This window comes from Rhinolophus ferrumequinum, chromosome 24 (assembly GCF_004115265.2).
Source record: "Rhinolophus ferrumequinum isolate MPI-CBG mRhiFer1 chromosome 24, mRhiFer1_v1.p, whole genome shotgun sequence".
NCBI classification, from domain to species: Eukaryota; Metazoa; Chordata; class Mammalia; order Chiroptera; family Rhinolophidae; genus Rhinolophus; species Rhinolophus ferrumequinum.
The window spans coordinates 11679660-11692176 of record NC_046307.1 but is presented as its reverse complement, the minus strand read 5'-3'; the positions used below and the strand labels follow the sequence as shown (position 1 = coordinate 11692176).

Genomic DNA, 12517 nt, shown 5'->3' with positions numbered 1-12517 from the left:
TTCACATTTTAACCCCAGGTGAATAAGATAATTATAATTCCATTAACAGAATTAAGGATACTGAGAAAGTGGCTTAGTAGGGGAGAAGGTTAGCTCTACTGGAAAAGGGTAATGACTAGAGATACAAGTTCAGCAAGGAAAAGATGAGAAACAAACTTAAGATTTTTGCAAAGAACTGAAAAAATAGGTTTTCAACAGAATGAAAAGAGCAGCAAGTACACACCTGAATATTAAGAACATTCACTGGTAGGAAAAAGGAGAGTTACCGATAAAGTATTGCTAAAACGAAGAGCTTAGAACTAAATGCAATGATATTGTAGAAGATTAAACACAAGGGGGAGAGTTTAAAGAGAATGTGAACAAAGAAAAGGCCAATGACACTGGCAAATGGAGATGTTACTAGTTAACATTTCAAGAGACTGGCTTTATAAAGAATAAGGAGTGACAGATTCCAAAATCTAAGACTCAATATTCGTGTTTTCTTAAAACTAACATTTGGAAAGGAGCAGGGACAAACCTTACACTCAACTCTTTAAATATGGTATGATTAAATTTTTAAACATATTTAATGAAATTCTTTCTAAAAATGTGTTATAACTTTCCAAACTACGGAAGCGATTTGTGCAAACTAATCCAAGTACTCATTATCTAAGTCTCAACTTAAAAAAGGGAACAAAATGCGCGTCACAAAAATTCACTAGTGAATAAGCAAAAGACCAGCAGCATCATTAGTTTATCAAAGAAATTTTTAAAAAGGGAAAGAGTAAAATATCACTCTATATCTACCAGAATAGCTAGACTTAAAGAATAAAAAGAATAATTGTTCATGACAATATAGAACAACTGGAACTCTTACATGTTGCTAGTAGGAATATAAATTAACCCAACCACTTTGGAAAATTGCTTGACAATATCTACTAATGCCAAACCTAAGTTCTTATGACCAAGCAATTCCATTCCTAAAAAACATGGATGAAGCTCATAGATATAATACTCAAGTCAGATACAAAAGATCACACATTATATCATTCTACCTATATGACATTTAAAAACAGCCAAAACTTATGGCATCAGAGGCAAGAATGTTACTAAGAGAGAATGAGAGACGCTTCTGGGGATTTTGGAATTTTCTGTATCTTGATTTGGGTGATGACGTAGATGTACACATATGTAAAAGTTCATTCAGCTATACACATAAGATTTGTACACTTTACCACAACACATACTTCAATATAAAAAAACTTTTAAAATAAATTAGCTAGTGAACTGATCACCTATACATTTAGTTCCCATTCACTAGCATTTCCCTCATCATAATGGTTTATAAGCTACAAGTGAAACTGCAAATTTGTAAAAACTGTTAAGATTTCACAGTTAAATGATGGCAACATTAAAATGATGGCAAACAATGTAGGGCCTGGGATTTAATTTTACCCGATTGCTCTACAGGCAAATAAGTTAGTTACTGTTTCACAGATACTGACAAAGGACATGAGACTCCTGGGTCAGAGACAAAGGACTTCATTACTCACAGCACAGCAAGAAGCCTAAGCATCAGATGTGCGGTTCCTTTCGCCTCCAAGACCCATGGCAGTGATGCAATGTGGCACGCCCAGATGGATGGCACTCCTGCAGTGGGTTTGCACTGGCGAGGAATGCTGAGCTTCCGGAACTTACCATTTGTAGTAATCAATAAGTAAGGCTACTGTTTGTGAAGGAAAAAATAACTTGACTGTCAAAGGATTAACAGAGGTCTTTGGGAAAGTCAGTATGTATTGCTTATGGATATTTTCGGGGAAAAAAATTAAAATCCTCTTAATGTTAGTACCACAAATGTCAAACATGAAGGATGCTATGCCATGCTACTAAATTATTTTGTGAGAAAAATTAGCCTATCCACTTACACTTGATTCATTCTTTGTTCATTATAAGAATTAGTGCATGTTTATAATTATAACCTAATGTTTTTCCAAATTTTTAATTTTTCAAGATAAAGTCCCAATCCAACCTTTTAGTCACAATTTAGTATGAAATACTGGCCTGCATTTTAAGAGGTTGCATTTTAAATGGGCTTTTTCCTCAACCAATTACCATTAGTTAATGAAGACCTAACTATAACATGGGTTCTCCTGGATGACTTAGTTATCATGAACGCCTCTTACTGTGCTGTGCTGCAAACCCTCTATAGAAAGCGTGGACCATGGGCTGCATTGCTACTGCCTGAACAGACCAAAGTGCATGAATGAGCTCGAAAAGTTACTTATAGAGGGAGACTTTTGGACACCTGACTTTCTTAAAAGAACAAAGCTATTTCAAGATTTCACAACAGCTTCCTGTCTACAAAATCAACTGCTAAAGCAAAGATAATAACATTCTTGATGACAATGATACCACTAACATTTATTGAATATTCACCATGCCAGGCACTGTTAAGGACCTTATGTTTATAGACCGAAAACCAGTAAAATCTCAAAACAGCCATATGAGGTAAATTCCATTATTCTCATTTTAACAGATGAGAAAACAGGCAAAGGGAAATTAAATGTAATTTGCTTATTTACACAGATAGGAAGAAATAAAGCCAGGGATCCCCTGGCAGCCCAGCTCAACTTCTAACCTGTATATACCACCTCCTAAAAAGAAAGCCTTCCGTCAAGGAGTTTTCTTTCCTCAAAGATCTCTATTGTTTTTCATATCTCTTTGACGTCTCCAAAACATTCAAATCATTATACGTTATCATAAAATAAGATTATATATTTTCAGAGACCAAGAATAATCCAGTTCAATGTGCTCATTTTCAATTTGATTTTTTTTATACTTAAGACATCTCATCAACTTCTTCATCTCCTTCAACTCACTCTTCTCTCCGTTGAGCTAAGCCGGTCAGTAGGCATGGAACGACTACGCCACGTTTATAACTACCAGTATATAAAAGTTTACCTTTATTATGGCAGCCTTTTCTTCTGCAGTTACAAAGCTCCAATTATCATTAAGGTTTTGTGTCACACTTATCACTAGAACATACTTATCTCAGAAATGAGACAATGCATTACTTTCTTAAAAACTTTTTTTCCTAAATGTAAAATTCCTAATTATAAAATGTGCTTAACCACAATCACTTCATTAACATTTGGTATACTTACTTCCTTACATTTTCTTCTCTGCATGTATATAGTCCCCCCACCCCAGGCCATGATTGAGGGTATACTATGATACTACTATTTGGTATTCTGCAATTTCCATTTAACACAAGAATTTGCCATATATATGCTTGTAATGGTCCATCCATATTTCACTTATCCCACTTCCATAATATTTAATTCAGGTTTCTAAATGAAACTGTTATACTGGGGTTAAAACTGTTTTATAGTACCCATATGATAGATCCATTTTCTCCTGTAATCATATTCAAAATAACACACTGGTCCACAAGTTGAAATAAATATCAGTGTTTGGGATAAAGCAACAGATTTATTTTAAGTCACATAAGTCCTTGGTTATAAAAGAATTTCTCATTATTTATACAAAAAATAGAGTAAGATACTGTACTTTCTGATTTGCATATATTAGCATTGCAATATGATCCCCAAGTGAACTTACAATACCTTTGAAAATAAGAGTATGATTAGGTTTTCTAGTAACCAAAGGATTTAATTTCAACTCTTATTGAAAAGTTGGTTCAATTTTTCCCGCCCCCTTTGCCTTTCACTAAATAAAATGAATTTAGGAACACTGAGAAAACCCATACTCAAGTCAATCAGCTGATGGTGAACATAACCATCCATAATACTTCTCTACATTATCTCTAAACTTATCTTAGTAATCGAAAAAAGCCCCAAAAGGCTCTGCTCAGGAACTGAAGTCTTCACAGGTTACAGATTGCTGGGCAATTGCATTTGGTTCTCTGTACTCCCTTTGTACAATGCTTTCAGGACCTACTGAGGCATTTCTATTAACATACATACATACACATATGAACACATATATGACCAGTGCTAAACTTAATCTCAGAATTATAGTCTTATTTATGCAACACAATTTACTGAGTATACCAAACCACTAAGCGAAAGGGTTAAAAGATAAATCAGGTCCAGACCTTAACTTTAAAGACTCACAAATTCACAAACTAAGCTGTGTCCATGCCTATCTACAATACACAATGGGTAACGGCAGAGACCCTAAGGGTGTACAGGGCGCTAAAAGAAATTCAGGGAATGGCCCTTTGGGGAAGGTAGTGGAGACAGACAATCAGCATGAAGTAGCTGTATCTTAGGCAGGAAAGCTATTGTGAGTAAAGAGAGAAAGCCAAGAGTTTTTATCTACCAGGGTGGGGAAATACTACTAGTTTAGTTTGCTGAAACAGAAGTGATAGAACAAGAGAACTAGCTAGAAATACACGATAAGGCTAATCTCCACGAGGATATCAAACTATCTGTAATCTCAAAGATCTTAAAGAGTTATAGGGAAAGAGCTTCATATGCTGTTTAGCACATCACTTAGTTTCACTCTAAATTTATTTCCACATGATAGCCAACAGAGATAAGGTATTAAAATAGAGTAAAAAATGTGTACAACAAGCCCAGAAGGCCAGTAATTGAGCAGACAGGAATGTGTGCTACTTTTTTTACATCAGAACTTGAGGGACTTATCCATTATCTGCCCTTCCCTTGACCTTTTAGAATTTACCTCTAGTCTATGAAGACCTGACTAGATAACCCTCTCTTGGATATGTTTTGTCATTTCTTAGAGAAATGACCTCAGAGCTAGAAAGAAAACCAGGATAATAGTAAGATTTAGAAATTTAGAAGTATCCCTGAAATTTTTCTAAAAACTGCAACTAACAATTGAATGACTCCGAACAGTACCTCGGAAATCCAAAGGAATGCAGTAGTACCTCCACCATAAATGAAACCCATACAAAATCAAGAAGTATCATGCATTACAAAAGAATCTATCACATTACAAAGCATACAGTCACACATCCATCTTCCTCCTATTTCAGCTCAAGCATCTCTTCTTCAGGGAAACCTTCCCAGACCCCCTGCCTGCCGAGCTGCAATTCCCCTGTTATATACACTCTGACTGCACCACATACCTTTATTTTGTTGCACTTAACATACCTATATTTTTACATTATCTGTCCAGCCCCACAAGAATGGAAATGAGAGGAGCCGTAGCTATTTTCACTCATCACCATAAGCCTAGTGATATTTATGCTCAGCAATTACCTGTTTGATGAATGAGAGAATGTGCATAAAGAGCTTTTGAAGGGATATTAGTAGTTGGGGTCGGCTGGGGTGAAGGGCACTTTTCACTTTCTGCCTCATACAATTCTGTACTTCTTAAAATAAACATGAATTTCTTGCATAGTCAAGGGAAAAACAAATTTTAAAACCAAAGTGCACCTGTACCTCAGCCACATTAAAATACTTACTAAAGCAGATTTACATCACTAGGGTCATTCATATTTGAAAAGAATTCTCTCCAATATATTTAGGGTTATACAAATTTGGAAGCTGAAATTTAAGAAAAACGAATCGGAAACTAGGGAAAACTTTCTGCTCCCAATAAATATTAGTAAGAATTCATTGTTCCAAAGCATTTATCTTCCTGTATGGAAATGCCTTTGGTACCTCAGAGATTTTACAAATGCCACTCAAGGAACTGCAAGACCCGTGTGTTGCCTGAGAATAAAGTGAACAAGGAAGAGAAAATACAGAGCGGGGTCAAACAGGTAAGAGACACAGGTTGGGCACGCTGGCTAGGGAGTAAGGGCTTTGGCTTTCACTAAGTGCATAGAGACCCACTCGGGAGCTCTGAGTGGAGACATGACATTTTCTGACATGTTATTAAAGAATTACCATGGTTGATGTGTTGAGAATAAATCGGGGGCCACGTGGGGGTGGGTCAACCAGGGCAAAAGCAGAGAGACCAATACAGATGTGCAGTCATCTAGGTGAGACATGATGGTGACCGAGGGTGAGAGCCATGGGTGCTGAGAAGTGGGCAATCTCACATATATTTTGGGAGACAATCAGTCTGTTGATGGAAGAGACATGGGGAATGTGAGGACAGAGAAGTCAATGACTCCAAGGTGTCAGCAAAGGCTACTGGGAGAATGGATTTGTCATCAGTTGATTTGGGGAAGGCTGTTAGGGAAGCTCAAGAAGATCAGCAGTTATATTTTACTTACTCTAAATGATGAATAAAACGTTAAGATTCACCAGGTATCTATGTCAAATGAAGTCATATTAATATCAAGAACCCAAAGGTCCTATTCTGACCTCAAGGTACTTGAGTAGGACCTCATGACCAAATCCCATGAACACACACATTCCGGCCTCAACACTCTCCCCCAGAGAGACAGACACATAGACACACACTGCTCATGCCCAAACTTCGGAGGTAAATTCATCGAAATAGCTGCTTCCCTTTCTGCTCTAACATCTCTCTAATTGTTTCAATTCATAATAAAAGGCAAGCAAACCAATCCAAAAATGTCACCTAACACTGCTAACCCTAACAAAATCTCCTAGGCACATCAACCCATGCAAATAAACGCCCATGTGGGTCACAACGTACCATCATCTCAGCCAAACCTGTACAAAAGAATTACAATTACAGGTGGGGGTTTTAAAGAAACCATCGTGAGCATCCCACAAAATTCAGATTCATCAGGTTTGAAAGCAGCACCCTACGTCCCACATCTTTGACAAGGGCCCCGGGTACGCAGCAGGTTGGAAAACGAATGCCCTAAGGATCACATGCAGAGGAAGGAAGTCATTTGCCTATATACTACATCCAACGGGAACTTCTTCTGTGGTTGATGGGGTAAAGCTTTAAAAATATCTTGCCCTTGTGGTTCTAATCTCGATACTGGTCCCCAAGTGTCAGCAAGAGGAGACACCCCCCATCACTGTCACAGCAATCCTAGACCCAGGTACACAGTTACTACAAAACGTGTAAGCCACAGCCATGACGGCAACCTGAAAAGATAAAAAAAGCATGAACAAGTTTACCCACAAGCTCCACTAGATTCACAAACCCCATTCTTTATGGGAACACCTATAAGGAAGAGGGGATACAATCACATGAGTACCAAAACCATTTTCCTAGAGAAACACTTAAATCACCCCTTTTCCCAAATGCAGCTCCCCAATTCCAGACACATCAAAAGTTCTCCGAGTGGATGAGAACCATTCATTCAGAGCCATGCAGGAGCTGCACTCATGCGCCCTGACACTTCTCACAGCACAATCTTCTCGCCTAGTCTCTTTGTGCCCACACAGTCTACAATTTTTTTAATCTCCCACATCCAGACTTTTGTTTCCCAGTTCTTAATCACGCTCTAAACTTCACCTGCTCCTCTAAGTCCTCTAATTAAGCAGAGCCTGATCAAGATGTATCACTCACCCCCACAGAGCCTGCAAGATTTCCGACACTGCTACCAGATGTATTCCAGCACACTTGTACAGGCTTGTAGGTACAGGCATAGAGACAGAGCTGGTCAATCTTTACAGTGCTTTGCTTTAAATTATACAATCGTCAAGGGCACATGCCAAGTCATTACCTCACAAAAAATGTCTCTGGAGTGCAAAGTGCTAACTTGTGTACACGTATGTTCCCATGCGTTATGAAGAGGTTCCCCATATACCTACTCATATGTGCACTCCAGGGTTCAATCACCTACTTAGAAGAGAAGGGAGCAGATATAGCTCTGGGTACCTTTTCAGGTCTAGTCAGCATTCATTTAATTTACACTTACAAATCCAAAGACTGGAAATGGCCAGTGAGTTAAGTAGGCACTCATTTAAAGGGGCGGAAAGATGTGAATACGGGTCAAGAAAACACAGGACTAGCTTTGAAATATTTCTGCAATGCCCCCATTTCCTGAGAACGCACAAACCAGAATAACTAGATCTCAAGTTATACAACCTACCAGATAGATGCTAGACAGATCCTAACACATCATGAAAACAAAATAGAACAAAACAAAACTTGCCTTGAAAGCACCAGCCATATTCTGAGATCATAGTTAAATCTGAAAAGCGTAGACTCTTCCCACGACTCCATTTGCTATGCTCAGAGAAAGGTGGGAAAATGACACCAGTTTTTTTCTCACTATTATTTTCAGTAATAACAAAAATAACATATATGGAAATCAAGAGGGAAAAAAACCCAGTTAAAATCTCACAACAGATCAAACCATTTCAAGTTTCCACAGAGTATACCAGTCTGTAAATTATATATACATTATAGGCAGAGACTGGTGTACCACAGAATTCAAGAGCAAAGCCTGTTTACAAAATGGACTTTAACGACTACCTTCCAAAAGTGAATTATAATTTTAGTAGTACTCACACAGAAGTGTCTAATAAAGAACTTTCTTCTAAAATGTTACCACAGTCAACTCAGGAATATTGTAAAAGCAAGAAGAAAAGTCATGAAACCACCTCTGTACTACAATAGGACCAAAAATCTCCCCACCTAACTGCCCAAGGCAAAAATATATCAAAACTAAAAAGTCTAAAACTAGATGATTATTTATGAAAACCCTAGTGACTCTGTACTTACTCCATCTTTTCAAAGTTGTAAACTGATAAAAGCTGTTAGAATGCAAAAGCAATCTATGAGACTGGAAAAGTAATCAATCCTAACAACAGTCTAGCCTCTAGTAATTCTTCAACTAGCAAACACACCTCTCAGATTGAGAGTTCTTGACAGTGGCAACGAACTAGATAATCCAGCACTAAACATTTCAATAACTATTACTCTATTAACTTTGGAAGGGGAAACACAAGGGGTATAAAAAGCCAGGGACAGGCTTCTTGGGATCATTCATCTCCCTTGGGGGGAAAGCACCCTATCTCTGTGCAGCCTTCTTGGGTCCTACCCTCCCAGATACTTTTTCTCTTGAATATCCCGGCTGGCGGAGATGGGAACCATCCCTAAGAGGCTACTACTGTGCCTTACAAAAGGAAATCTCCAATGTCTTTGATCTTAGGAGTAGATTGGCAAAGCCATATAAGGTGCCTGTAACATTTGAAGAAATAAACTAGTAGGCTTCTTCTGTGTGTGTGTGTTGTGTGTGTGTGTGTGGAGAGAGAGCGAGAGAGTGAGAGAGAGCGAGAGAGAGCGAGAGAGAGCGAGAGAGCGAGAGAGCGAGAGAGCGAGAGAGCGAGAGAGAGAGAGAGAGAGAGAGAGAGAGAAAGAGAAATATAGACTCTCCAAAAGAACAGGGAAGACTGATAAACCAAGGGAATAAAAGCAGCTATATCCTAAAGTATACTCAAGTCAGCTCTGAAATTCACCTAAATGTGTGGCTCACTGCCTGAACCAACATATACATCTGGTAATAATAAACATTGATAAGTCATAAACAAAAAGGGCTTTCTTAATTCAAAGACTACAGATTACTGGTAACATTAAAATTTACATAAAACACAATTAAGCAACATGTGTGAAATAGATTTTTTAAATAGTATTCCAATTTAAGTAACGAAGAAATAAAAAAATGAAAAAAAGTGGTATTTTACTGCCTACTCTTCAAAACACGAAGAAACCAGTCTCTTTGATTTGACCAAGTTACAAATCTGTTTTCAGTAGAGAGAGAAAACGTATTGCGTCTGTTTAACGCAAAGGACAAAAAAGATCATCACTGCAAATCATAATGTTTGGGTTCATGATGAAAACAGGAAACAGACAGGCTGCCCAGGTATAATTACGGTTATAGTCTAATGTGCCTTCAGGTTCAGCCAAGAATTAAAACCCAGTGAAGAGGGTAAGCAGAATTTACTTGCCTCTCTACCTTGCAACAGAAAGCAACTTTTAATAATACTCCCAGCAACATGTTACATAACCAACAGTAAACAACAATCTGATTCAAACCTCATTAGTAACAACATTTTGCCACTGTCTCCCACTGAAATTAATAGCTAACTTTGCCAGAGGGGAAAGAAATGCAACACAATCTACCCATTTCTGTGGCGCCTCCCAGTGAACCAGACAAGTTGATAATACCACCAAACTGCACAGAATCTACAAGAGTATTTTATTCTTTTCCAGTTCACTGCTGTCTTCCTCCTTTTAACTAGATCATATCATATGGATGCATTTAAAATCTAAAAGCCAGTCGAGAAAGTTAATCTAACTTTTACTGCCTATTTTGCCAACCATCTGAAAGAAATGGAGGTATAACTGATGAACAGCTTTTTGTAACAAAGATAAATGGGTATTAGTTTGTGCCATAACAGCAGCTGTATGAAAAAGAAAAAACATACTGACTGAGGGAGCAACAGTGTAGAGGGAAGGAAAGAAGGATGCTATAGACAAGCATGGTAACAATTATAAATAAAAATTAAATTAAAAATTCCAAATGTAATATGTGTAACTTTTATGAAGGTTACATTTTGTTAACTTGTCTCTTATGAGTTGTTTTCCTATTCTTGTAATCTCTGGGTTCACCTTAGAGGAAAAAAAAGTTAGCAAAAAAGGAGCTAAAAAAATGAATATAAAATAATTTGTTCAGATCTATAAATAATTCCTTACTGAATTTGGAACCAACTAATTTCCTAACAATATTCGGACCGATAAATGTGAAAGCATCACAGTGGGTTTGGTATTGTTTTCCCCACAACAGACATTACAGCCTTGGCATCTAGCAGAAATTTTAAACTACTTGGAATGTTACTATACCTCCTAGGACTAAGGTTTTCAACCTTTCATCTTTCAAATTAAAACTGAAAACTAATTCACTCCGGGCAATTGGGGTACTCTAAGGAAATTCAAGTACTCTCGTTTTTTTAAAAACCAGAATTTTTAAAAGAATTTTTAAAACAGCAACTCAAACACCCTTTCCTCTCCACTTCCATGACAAGGCCAAGCCACAACCTCCACCTATCCAGTCTTTGTTGCTAGATAAGGACACTTTTGGTAGTGCTAGGCAACAGGCTAGATGTGACACACCAACCCAGACTTGAAAACTTTTTCCACAGAAAGATAAGGTAAACAAGATATGCTTAGCACCACACCCAATTTCAACGCACAAGCGGCCAGGAATGCTTTTTTTTTTTCCCCTCCTCTTTAGACCTCCAGCTGGTCAGGAAACAATGTCTCTACAATCAAGATAGAGATCTGGCCCAGGGTGTTCAGGCATTCCTCACCTCCAGGCTGGCCTACGGCTCTATTCTCCAATGCCATCAAAATCAGAATTGAAACTTTTTGTCAGGAAGTGGGCAAAGGTCCAAATACCCGGCTATCATCGCCCCAGTTCTTTCTGCAACCAAAATCTGTTTTGGCTACTGAGCATGCTCCGACTTAAGACCGGCGCCGCATGGAGTTTTCAAAGCTTAGGCTCCAAACTCCACGTAAGAACAGCAGCTGAAAGGGGCAAAGAGAGAGAAGGGAGGGGGAGGAGGAGAGACCGGAAAATTAATTTGAGGACTGATGCTGAAGGACCGGGCATGAAGGCAAACAGACACTGCCTGGCATTCTCTTTGCAACCGTGCAGACGTTTACAAGGAGGAGAAGAGATCCTTGCAGCGAGGAAAACTGGCATGGCAAGTGGCAGAAACCAGGTCCCACCACCAGCGGAGTGGAGTGGCAGGTCACAACTGCCCAGAGTGTAATTCTCACCGATAAGCGTGGATGCTTATCTTTGCAACACAAAGCGACGGTGGCACGGATTCATCAAGACACTGGACAGCGTCGCAGTGTAGCCGACCCGGCTGCTCCGCCGAGCACGGCCATCGGAGCGGGGGTACGTACTGAGGGTGGTGCTGAGACGAGCAACAACAAACCGCTCCCCCGGACCGCAGTGGGGTCGGGGATACCCCGGAGGGCGTCCCGAACGCCTCCCTCCCTCCACAGTCCGGGTGGTTACGGCGGCGCTGGGACAAGGACCAGCCTTGGCCCTGCTTCAGGGCGCCCGCGGCCCCAGGAAAGGCCTCCGCGGCCAGCCGGGCCGCCGCATCCCCGCCCGCCCGGACCCCAACAGGCCGGGACTCGGCCTACATCCCTCCCCGAAGGCCCGGCTGGTTTCCGCTGCGCCTGCGGCCGAACGCCCCCGCCTTGGCCCGAGTCCGGCCTCCAGGGCTGGAGGGCGAGCCGCGTCCGGGCACAGCCCGCAGCCCCCGCTCCCGCTCGCCCGCCCTCCCCGGGGCCCCACACTCACTCTCCGGCCGCCTGGGCACACTCTCCCGGCGCCGCCGCTGCGCTTCCCCTCAGTGCAACTTTATTAGCAGCTCGGCCACGGGACACGCGCACGGCGCCCGCTCGCCCAGGACCCGGATGAGGGAGGGAAGGAGCCGGGAAGGACTCCCGCTGCGGTCGGCGCATGCGCGCCCGCGGCCGAGTGACCGCTGCGGGACGGTGGGCAGGGCCGCCTCGCGCTGGCGGCCGAAGGGAGCTCCGCGCTTGGCTCGGCGCCGGCACACTCTGATTTCCGATCGCCCGAGGCTTCTGGCCTCAGTGGCCAGACCCAGGAGTGCGAGTAGATTAGCTCCCACCACCACAATGG

General features: G+C 40.7%; 1 protein-coding gene across 1 annotated transcript in view; it reads right to left on the bottom strand.

Annotated features, from left to right (window-relative positions):
• SMAD5 (SMAD family member 5) overlaps positions 1–12338 on the bottom strand; it is a 46204-nt gene extending 33866 nt beyond the window's left edge. Inside the window, exon 1 of the mRNA XM_033096308.1 lies at positions 12173–12338. The gene's annotated coding sequence lies outside the window, so the exon portion shown is untranslated. The remainder of the gene's footprint in view (positions 1–12172) is intronic.
• Between the last annotated feature and the right edge of the window lie 179 nt (positions 12339–12517).